The 11908-nt window shown below is 42.8% G+C and overlaps 1 long non-coding RNA gene and 1 pseudogene across 1 annotated transcript; one reads left to right on the plus strand and one right to left on the minus strand.

The window, feature by feature from the left end:
• Positions 1 to 1915: 1915 nt before the first annotated feature.
• Positions 1916 to 3832, minus strand: LOC147019759 (uncharacterized; annotated as a pseudogene).
• A 1544-nt stretch (positions 3833 to 5376) lies between these two features.
• LOC147019760 (uncharacterized) lies at positions 5377 to 9955 on the plus strand. The gene is made up of 5 exons (XR_015061509.1): positions 5377 to 8564; positions 8658 to 8883; positions 8977 to 9135; positions 9462 to 9510; positions 9786 to 9955. It is a non-coding gene; the product is annotated as an uncharacterized LOC147019760 (long non-coding RNA).
• Positions 9956 to 11908: the final 1953 nt, after the last annotated feature.

Genomic DNA, 11908 nt, shown 5'->3' on the forward strand with positions numbered 1-11908 from the left:
ACAATGGATGCTCACCTATCTACATGTTCTGACAATGGCCACTCGCCCACTTGCCATAGTAATCGTGTCTTAAGGAAAACATTGTAACATGCTGGACTAAAGCACCAAAGTTAGCACACTTTGTTTGGGCCACAGGGAAGCTCTAAGAAGGGGGAGGAGGGGTGCCTGAGCTTGGCCACTTGGGGAAAGGCCAGATGAAGGTTATCCAAGATAGCTGCCAGTGCGCTCATGAATAGCTGAATAGCTCATTTTTGCCATTATAATCTTTTTATTTACTCACCAGCAAATACCATCCATCGCTAAGCTGATGGGAATACTGAGAGGGGGAAGAAAAAGAAGGGGAGAGGGGTGGGGAAGAGGGGGGAATTGAGAAGGTGGAGGGGGGGGTGAGAAGAGAGGAGGGTGGGGGAAGGGAAGGCAATGAGAGGTGAGAGGAAGTGAAGGCAGACGTGTGGTAAAGTGTTAATTACAATTCATACAGTCTCATCAAAATGATTCTGTATAGAATAACAATGAAGATGGAAAGAAAAGTCTGAAATCAATTTTCTACCGGGCATACTATAGTTACTGTCCAGAGGCAACCACCGCCCGGCCATGTCCGGAGATACACAGTCCAGACACGTATGGAGACAACCGTTCGGATACGTCCAGAGACAGACAGACAGAGACAGGTGGTGTGGGAAGATGGTGGTGCACTGTATTAGGAGGGGGTGGAGGGGGGATTGTACAAAGAGACAGAGGGGTCGGGGTAGGGAAGTTAACAGAGAGACTATGTTATGCTTTATGAAAACACACACACACACACACACACACACACACACACACACACACACACACACACACACACACACACACACACACACAACGATAAGCAAATACAACGCGTCGCTTCGCTGACGGGGATATTAATGGGGGGGGGGTAAGAATGAGGGGAGAGAATAGATAGGGTGAGGGAAGGGAGAGGAGGTAGAGAGTAGGGGAAGCGAGGAAAGAGGGGGAGAGGGAAGGGCAAGTTAAGGCAGTGTGAGGGGAGGGTCCGACCGGACAAAACCACCGTCTGCACGATGGGTATACTAAGGAGGGGGGGGAGAAAAAGACAGGGGAGAGAGAGAGGGGTGGGGGAGGGACGAAGCAGGAGGAAGTGAGGAGGAGTAGAGGAGCGAGGAGGGCAGTGCACTTGAAGGGGTGGGGGAGTGAGGAGCAAAAAGCAATACACAATGCGTAAATAAAATATATAACAAACAATAGAATTAACATCAATGACGTATTACTAAGTGTTGTCATCAATGGGGTTGGATACAGTACATATTGCTTGTGGCAGGCACATTCAGATGTGGCAGGCTGTCCAGTTGAGGTTGAAGGCTCAGAAGATGAATTGGAGGCCGACTGACTTGGAATTTTTTAAAAGAATTTCATAATGGAGACTTGAGTGGCTGCCTTCATTTTCTGTTCAAAGACCTCCTTTTACCATTTCACGACAATACACATCAGAAATGTCACGAATGTTTTGTTTGCTTTTGAAGAATCCGAGTGTTAATAAAATATCAATAATGTAAAGGGCATACCAGTCGGGGAAACATCTTCGGTTGTTGATTAATGAAGAGTGGTCGTGGGGCAACTTAGCATAACAATTGTGCATTTTGTGAGGAAAGCACCAAGTTTGGCACACTAGTAGCCAAACATATTATGAACAGATTTGGATATTGGGCCATCTCAAATTCAGCCGCTGATGGCTGTGGCAGCCATTTTCCAAAATGGCCGCTAGCGGTTCCTATAATTTCACTCTAACATTGGTTTGAACATTTATTAAAAGCTGAATAAAGAAAAACAACCTGAAGCCACCTCAAGTTTAAAGATAGCTGCCATTTTGCAAGATGGCTGCTAATTATTTGTTGTACCGGACGACCATCTCACTCATAGAAATTGGTTGTTGAGAATGGTGGCAAACCAATCAAGGGGTGTGTCTGATTGATATGAAAACCAACATCGCTCATGTAAAGTCAGTGGTTGTTGAGCGTGGTTGCAAACGAATCATGGGCTGCGTCTCATTCATATGAATACCGACATCTCACTCATAGAAATTGATCGAGAGATGTCTGATTTAAATGTTCTGAATCAGTGACAGTCTGCTCTGTTAATATTCTCTCAATTTTGTGAGCACTCTCCCTCACACACACACACACACACACACACACACACACACACACACACACACACACACACACACACACACACACACACACACACACACACACACACACACACACACACAAAGCTGTGCATTCAAGTGCGGCCTTTTTGCACTTGCAACGCTTCAGACAGCTCTTCTTGCACTTGCACGATACTAGCTCATAGCAGGTGTGGGCTGCTTTGGGTAGCTTTGTCCAGTGTGGCTCGTACACCCCCTCGTCATTCTTGACCCAGCCCCAGCTGGATGGAGGAGGCAGCTCTGGCGTTTGTAGCAGTGTTTGACCCCACACATGGCCTCCTTGGTAGGCCGCCCTCTTCACATGCTCCTCCAGAGCTACCTTGGTTGGTGGGATCAGCTGCACGTTGTTCTTCGCGAAGAGTTTCTTCCGGGCCTGTGGTGTGATGTGCCCGGTTGTGCTTGATGCAGTTAAACTTCAGCATGTGGGCAATGACAAGTGCTGCAGGGGTTGTGTCTGCCATCTGATCCTTAATGCTGGGACCCTCTAGGACCATGCTTACCAGGGCAAGCAGCAGTGATGGCACAGATTCTCCTTGGCATCCTTCAGGGAATCCGTTGAAGGGCTCAGCTTCTTCAAACATGTGGCGGCGCACAGTCTGTGCAGCATGTGCAAGATGGACCACATCATTATCACTGTCCAGATCACAGGCTTTGATGAGAGCAGCCCCAACGTCTTCTTCAAATACCAGCAGGACGTCTCTCCCCTTTGTGTGTGTGCGCATGTCAGGGAACTGGGTAAGAAGTCTCTGCTTCAGTCGTGTGGAGTGGACCCTTGTGTCGAGCTTAACCCCAAGCTGTTACATTCTGGACTGATAGAGCTCCACGAGATGAGCTAACTTGAACACCGGTGCTGTCTCCTCATCGAGCCGAGCTTCTTCTATGAAGAGGACCAGTTCGGCGAAGACAATACGTGATACTTCTCGCTCCTTGTCTTTGTACTTGGGTCCCTCAGACTGGGCCTTTCTAACACGGTTGTGCAGCACTGATAAGCACTTCTTATGGTACTTGGCGTCCTGGGCGACCATTTCCCCGGCACTGAGTCGGCCGAGCAGTTAGCTGTGTCTTCAAGAATGGCTGCCCAGTCTCGAACTTTACTGTCCATTTGAAATGTTGCAACTTCATGAACACCATCGGTTCCTGCAGGTTGTCTGCAGAAGAAACACTGGGCTTCTTGGGCCTTCTCTGTACTGGATGATCTTGAATGAAATCTGCTGCGTTTGCACGCATCTGGTACGTCATGGATCTCTCCTTCTGTCATGAGTGTTCGCTTTTCTGCCCTTTGCAATTTTGTATTGTTATATTTGAGCTTGCATGTTTGATGGTACAAAACATTGTTTGCAACCATGGCCGCTTCAATGCCATACCCTTCGTTGAGTCTTTCCAACTGAAGTGTTCCTGGAAGTTGTCCAAGCTCACTGAATCTGATCAAATTGGCTGTGAGTGAACTGTACCCACTCCCAGAGTCTTTTTGCTTGGACTGTGAAGGACATGTCAGAGACTCTGCTTTGTCTTCTTGGCAAATGATACACAGCTTCCAGTTAGTCTGAGTTGGGTGCGTTGATGTTGATGGGACAGGACGCTCAAGGCCAACCAATTGAAAGCTCTTGGACATGGTCAAGTTGTTCAATGTTACACTAGGTATCTTCTGTTAACCAGCAACCACCACCATCAGGATCTGTAATGACACAATGTAAGAAAAATTAGTTATGAATTAAACCGGTTTTCTCCTTGCCCAGAGTCATAAATACTATTGCCACTTGTAAAATCTTCTACAGACGCTGGTGACGGCACATAGACAATTCACACCCATCATCTGAGTTACATGGCTTCATTCCCAATACGACCTAATTCATCCATATTTAGGTTACTTCGAGCCGATGTGCTGAGATGTGTTGCGATTGACTGTAAGAGTCATTCAAAACGCAGTTTCAGAAAACGGAAGGGTTACTCAACAAACTTACCAAAACAAATTAGCTTAGCCATGAAAATGGAAACTAGAATGGAAAACTACTTCCAAATGGTTTGGCATTGCCGTCAATCGAACGAAGATAACCCGAAAACTAACGAGTTATCATGGTAAAGATATCTCGCCAACACACCGGTACGAAGAGAGAACTTCCTCACTCAGTAGCAAACTGGAACTGGCGCCGTGAAGGCAGAACGGAAATACATGCAGAACCTCGTAACCCGGTAATCCGTGACTGAGATAATCCTATGACCAAACTGCACCCCGCAAACCAAACTCAACTTGATGAACTACGGTTAACAATGGGATAGCATGGAGAATTCTATGGACACAGAACAAAATAACAATGAATCGAGTAAACAAGTGTAAACTGACTAACTCAACCGTGCGCGATTCCGCAGTCAATGTGCACGCACACCACTTCTACTACCACGTGCCAAGCCAATAGTGCTATGAATGTTTATCATTGGTTTTCATTCAGAATCTGTGTCTTAATTAGACTAATTAGTCCACTTTAACTTTTTTTCTCAACCAAATCAAATTCTTACTTTCTTTGACCATTTCTGGACCTTTATTAGTAAATAAACTGTCACTATCAACCTGCATTCCTCTCCAGTAAAGCAGATATGTGTCATAACAGGAACCACTGGTGGCCATTTTGAAAAATGGCTGCCACAGCCATCAGCGGCTGAATTTGAGATGGCCCAATATCCAAATCTGTTCATAATATGATAGGCTACTCGTGTGCCAGATTTGGGGCTTTCCTCACAAAATGCACAATTGTTATGCTATATTTAGCTAAGTTGCCCCACTATTGGTGAACCGGCTGGTTCACGTGCTCCCGAATGGGGTGGATGATGTGGGTGCTTGGAGAGGTGCAGAGGTTGAATGTGTGTTGTGAGGTGCAAAAGTCAGGCTTGAAGGACAGTTGGCACTTCATTGATGGTTTGCATCCAAAGGGAATGCGGGAGAAAGAGTCAAAGAAGGAAGAACGTTGGTCTGTATTTTGGTGACCCTGCTCAGGAGCTATCACCGATTGGTCTTTTTGCAATGATTGCCCCTCATTTGCTATATATATATATATATATATATATATATATATATATATATATATATATATATATATATATATATATATATATATATATATATATATATTAATTCTCTCATTCTCTCTTCAGGCTTCCAGACAGTCCCCAGATTCCAGCTCAGATTTTTATTGCCGAAAATGTGTTTTCCACCAGGCCTACTTGTCTCCTGATATGATCGCTTTCCTATTGGTCAGCTATGTGATCCAGTCGATGTTCATTGGTCGCCTCAAAGCAAGGACTCGGCGTAGGTTGGGCTGGGCCGAGGCACAACTCGTTTTTTGCACTTTTGACACTGTTTTGATGGTGAATACAGGTCAAGTTGTTGAACTTTTGTCATTAAATAAGGCAGTTAGTTATTATCTTCAAAAGGGGTGTTTTAATTAACCCAAACGACCAATTTTCACTGGTGCACTCCCTTGGAGTTCCCTTGGTAAGCTTGAAAAGTTTCAGGCTCCTCGGTTTCATGGTTTTTAGAGTTTTGGAGCGCATGCACGCACGCATGTATTCTTATCTCTCTCCCCTTTATTATTGTTATTATTATTATTATTATTATTATTATTATTATTATTATTATAGATTGGGGCCTCATGATATATCCAAAGTCGTGGCATGCTTTCATCAAAACATCCCATGGGACTTCATCATCATCATCATAATCTTGTCTATGGAAGTGAAGGTAGTCCTGTAGATTTTCCAATCTGCACTGTGGATGGTACTTGGTTCATTTGATGGTTGGTGCAGGATGTAGTATTTTGTGGTAGAAACTCGAAGTGGACGATGACCTTGATATCAAAAAAACGCGATGAGCATCACCTTGACCTTCGACTTCAACATCCTTGCTTTCTTTGGTCTTGGTGATGCCGGACTTTTACACTGACGACTCTGCCTTTTGGTCTCGGGATCGTATTCGAATATCCACGATTCATCGCCAGTCATGACTCTCCCGAGCAGGTCTGGATCGTCCTCGAGGATCTCGATAATGTCTTGACAGACAGAGACTCTTTGCTGTTTCTGGTCCTCGGACAACAGCTTGGGGACCATCTTTGTGCACACCTTGTGCATTTCGAGATTTTCAGTGATGATGCGCCAGACAGTGTCCTTGTTGATGGAAAGTTCCTCAGAAATCATCCGCACTGTGAGTCGAGAATCTGCACGCACCACCTGCTTCACACGCTCGATGTTGTCCGCCATTCTGCTCGTTGAAGGTCTTCCAGACCGTGGATCGTCTTCAACCTCCTCCGATCCCTCTTTGAATCTCTTGAGCCATTCAAATGCACGTGTACGTGACATCGTTTCTTCCCAGTTAGACTTGCTGCAGCATTGCGAAGGATTCGGAAGGTGTTTTGCCAAGCTTGGCGAGAAACTTCAGATTGGCTCTCTGCTCACGACTCATAGTGCGACGACTCAGACAAGTGAACGTGTAAAGCACGACCTGTAAAAAATCACACAATAACCGCAGTCAACCATCACCAATCATACATATTGCTGGAATGTTGCGAAAGACTGTGACGCAACCCGTTCATTCAAGTTGTGTAAGTGGAGCATACAGCAAGCTCAGTCCCGTTATTTGTAGACTGACCTGATCCATGAGAACATAACGGGCCCAATACGTATTTTAAATATCGTGTTACACAGTACTTTATCGTTTTTGGTCTAATCTCTCAATGGTGAAGAATCACTTGAATCAATTCGTCTTCAGGACACACCCAACCTGTTCACCAAGTTTCATCCAAATTTGTCCACAACTTTTTGAGATATCCTGTGCAGAAAGGGGGGAAAACATAACTCCTTCATCTTTGGTGGGGGAGTTAATACACACACACACACACACACACACACACACACACACACACACACACACACACACACACACACACACACACACACACACACACACACACCATATCAAAGATTCAGTTTGTCCAGCCGTTTGACACCACAGCCTGAGCGAGTAGTAGAAGGAACAGGCTTGTGGAGCTGTTCACCCAGCACTACAGTGGGGGGCAAAAAGGGGGGCACAGGAGATGTATCAGAAGGGGAAGTGGGCAAAGAAGAAACATTGCAGTGATCACCATCGCTGGTAAGACAAGGGGAGGAAGTATCGCTGTGTTAATCATCGTCCGAGTTTCCCCTCTCTGGTTTGTCCACATTAGCCAGTGGAGTTGTCCAGCTTGTTTGAAGTTATTCCTGCAGAACAAACGGTTTCCTACTTGGAGCACGCTGGACCGAGGGGCCTCGTGTTTTTGCATCATTTCACCAGGAACCCATTTTCTAGAGCCAGGAAGTGGTTCCATACGGACTTGCTGACCCTGAAAAGGTGGCCGCTCTCATGCTACTCAATCATGATAGAACTTTTACTTGGTCTTTGCCATGTCACAATGCCGTTTAACCTCATGAAAGCTGAAGAGTTTTGGTTCAAGTCGGTTGCGCTTTGCAGGCAGCAGGTTACGTGGTCTTGTACCCATCAGTAGGGTGAATATACTGGTTCTGGCTCATTTTTCCCCATGTAAATGAATGGGGGATTTTCAGCGATTCCTATTTTTTTTCCCTAAAAATAAACCCCCTTTTTATCCCAAGGTATATTTATTTGTCTCCCCTTTTAACCTGGATGTTGAACCTCATTGAATTGAACACCTGGGGGTTGAACAGCTCACTCATTGAACCTATAAAGATTTGTTCATTCTCAAATTCCTTCAATAGTTTAATTTTCTTTGCACAATAATCCCCATCTAAAATATTGACAAACAAAACATTTGAATCTTTATATTTTTTAAGATACCCCTTTTGTGTCATTATGAAATGATAAACTTCTCTTAATGATCTCATCTGGCCACCGCCCGAGTTGCAAATCATTTTTTGTGTATAAACCACGCCATAAAAAAAGTTTTGTTTCAAATGTTTTCAGTTCGTGTCATGAAAATGAGGAAGTGTTTTTTTTTTTGACACGGTCGTGCTGTGAAAAGAAAAACAGGAACTATTCTGTGAGACAAGGTCTCGTGTTTATATTTTATCTCAGAACACGAACTGAAAACATTTGAATCAAAACCATTTTAGGGTATTTTAAGTATCTTTTGAAAATGATTCATACAATTTGAGAATATAATCGCCCAGTTATTTTCCAAGCTGCCTCACCCGAAGTGTCATTTCCTGTGGCCACACCCAATGATTAAGCAATCTCCTCATCGTTGCCTTATAAGTGATTCGCCAGACAAAGTTTCTGCCAGACGGGATTTTCATTTTTACAACTGAGACATGAGCGATCTTTCTTCCGCGAACAAAACAGCTCAACACAAAGTTGGTAAGTTGGTTCCTCTTTGAACGATGAAGCAATTGATTATAAATTAAATCGTGATAATTCTGATATATATATATATATTTTTTTTCTTGGCAGGTCCTTGGAAGAAGAGCAGTTTACATATCACGACGAGGTGCATGAAATTAATGCTCTTATTGAAGAGGTCAATCATCTTAGAAGAGAATTGAAAAACATTTTTAAAGACTGACACGACGTCTTATCACGGCCTCTGATCTTTTTGCCATCTTGTACCAATGGTAAAAAAAAACTGAGACATGGACTCATTCTCTTCTGATGAAGATAACAGCTCAACACAAAGTTGGTAAGCCTGTATATTGGTTCCTCTTTGAACGATGAAGCAATTGATTATAAATTAAATCGTGATAATTCTGATATATATTTTTTTTCTTGGCAGGTCCTTGGAAGAAGAGCAGTTTACATATCACGACGAGGTGCATGAAATGAATGCTCTTATTGAAGAGGTCAATGATTTTAGAAGAGAATTGAAAAACATTTATAATGACTGGTACGAAGTCTTATCATGGCCTCTGATCTCGAATGAATTAAACCAATGGTGAGACGTGTGTGTGTGTGTGTGTGTGTGTGTGTGTGTGTGTGTGTGTGTGTGTGTGTGTATGTGTGTGTGTGTGTGTGTGTGTGTATATGTGTGTCTGTGTGTGTATATGTGTGTGTACGTGTGTGTGTATATATATATATATATATATATATATATATATATATATATATATATATATATATATATATATATATATATATATATATGTGTATGTGTGTCTCTTTCCCTGTCTGTTTGTATCTCTCTCTGTCTGTCTTTCTACCTACCTCTCTCTGTCTGTCTCTCCATCTATACCCTTGACTTATTATTATTTTTTTTTTCAGCTCGATCACACAACATAAGCAATCTGGTACAACACATGATTTTCTGGAGGTAAATGTTTCTGAATTATTATTTAGTTTTTTTTTTTTATTAATATCACTCTCTCTTTGGAATGTCGTCTTATGTTGGTTGCATCATTAGTTTGGACACGGTTTTGCCAGTACACTGGAATTCATTTTATTGGCCTTGAAAGGATGACAGGCTCCTGGTGTGTTAATTCAGTGGTCAACGAGGCTTGAACTTAGAACCAACAACAGGCTTACTCATATTACCATGTAATTATCTTTATAAAACCTAATTATTATCCACTTTTTGTTTCAAAACAGAATATGGTGTCTGAGTTTCGAAATCACAAGACATCTGAAGAAGATTGCTGGGAAAGATTATACATTCTCGCAAATGAATATTTAATATTTTCAATTTTAATAAATTATATTTGTTTTGTTTACAATTACTTGATTTAGAATTACAAGAAGAGGATCAAGACATGAAGGAGAGGGAGGGGTTGGGGGGTGGGGGGTAGGTGCGCTCCCCCAACGACCCATCACCCCTCATCCCACCCCTCCCCTCCCCATGTGTGTGTGTGGGGAAGGGTGGGGGTGGGATGAGGGAGGTGGTGGGTCAAAGATGGGGGCGCACAGGGGGGATGAGGGGGTGGGGCTTGTGTGGGAGGGGCTTGTGTGGGCGGGGCTTCGATGTGGGTGGGGCTTGTGTGGGTGGGGCTTGTGTGGGCGGGGCTTGTGTGGGCGGGGCTTGTGTGGGCGGGGCTTCGGTGGGAGGGATTTATGTGGGGGGGGCTTGTGTGGGAGGGGTTTATGTGGACAGGGTTTATGTGTGTGGAGTTTTTGTGTGGAGCTTGTGGGGGGTTTGTGTGGGGTTTGTGTGGGCAGGGTTTATGTGGGTGGAGCTTGTGTGGGAGAGGTTTATGTGGGCAGGGTTTATGGGGCCGGGGCTTCGGTGGGGCTTATGTGGGAGGGGTGAATGTGGATAATGTTTGTGTGGATAAATGGATGGGTGGAGAGATGGGTGGATGGGTGGATGAGTGGAGCTTGTGTGGATGGGTGGATAATTTTTTAATTAAATAAACATGTTGTGTGTGGGGAACTAATTAACTAATCACTAATTATGTGAATATGATGAATATGGGTGGAGCTTGTGTGGGGTTTGTGTGTGTGGAGCTTGTGTGGGGTTTGTGTGTGGGGTTTGTGTGGGGATTGTGTGGGGTGGGGTTTATGTGGGTGGGGTTTTTGTGTGGGCGGAGTTTAAAAGGGGCGGAGTCAAAAAATTTCAATTTATCTTTGTCTTTTGTAATTCCTGTGAATAAAATGAACCTAAAATCTCTTCCCCTTCCAAATCATATATCTTATAAGTCCAAGGAACCGTATCTATTACATCAACAATTTTAAAAAGCTCGTTCGTCCATCTTTTAATATAACCTTTTTCAAAATGAGATTTCCACCTATATATTCTTACGATATCACCAACTTTGAACTTAGGTTTTCTGACATTAATCTCTTTTTCATATTTTAATTTTGTAAATGTTTCTGATGGTTTCATATTTGTTGACGTGTGAATCGTGTCATTATACTTTTCCACAATATCCTGAATAAAAGATGACCATTATTGTGAACCGAGTTGTGTGAATTTTTTATATAGTCTCTCTTTTAAGGTACGATTAAAACGTTCAACAACAACTGCCTTCCCTTCATTAAAGGTACTGTATAATGTAATACTGTTATTTTTTAGAAAATTCATAAATGTCTTGTTATAAAACTCTCTACCCTCATCAGTCCACAATTTTTTAGGTTTTCTCTTACTTTTATTAAATATCTGTTGAAAGGCAAACATAAGAGTATTACCTGTTTTGTTTTTTAATGGTACAACCCATACGTATCTACTCCTCAAATCAATAACGGTTAAAGCATACTTGTACCCCTTATCATTATTGAGTTCAATCAAATCAGCAGACCAGATATAATCAACTTCCTTGGAATAAACTTTCCTTCTCTGAAACTTTGTGAATATTGGTTTATATAATTCATCAGCTAATTGCTCTTCAGTCTTAATGACATCATTAGAGCCTATAAGTTTTTTGAATTTCCAAGTCCAAGTTTCAATTTAGCACTGATCATCTTCTTCACAATGAACCGATCAACTTTTTCTCTCAAGGTTGGATTTTGTATCAGAGACAAATTATACAACATTTCTCTATCGGCTTCATGCTTTTCTTCCAACGTTGTGGTATTCCCATAATCAATATCGTGTCTCATGCACACTTCATCAACTCTATTGATTGGTTTACTCCAGGATTTAGGATTGTCTGCCTCATCTAATCTTTTATCCAAGTTTGTGCCTGGACCACAGAAAGAATACCCTGGAAGATGTAATTCCCCTGGTATTCCAGTAGTTGTAAATTTACTTCCTGATAAAAACTTTTGTATATCTCCTC

This window comes from Eptatretus burgeri, chromosome 9, assembly GCF_056783735.1.
Source record: "Eptatretus burgeri isolate ZD-2024b chromosome 9, Ebu_testis_v1, whole genome shotgun sequence".
NCBI classification, from domain to species: Eukaryota; Metazoa; Chordata; class Myxini; order Myxiniformes; family Myxinidae; genus Eptatretus; species Eptatretus burgeri.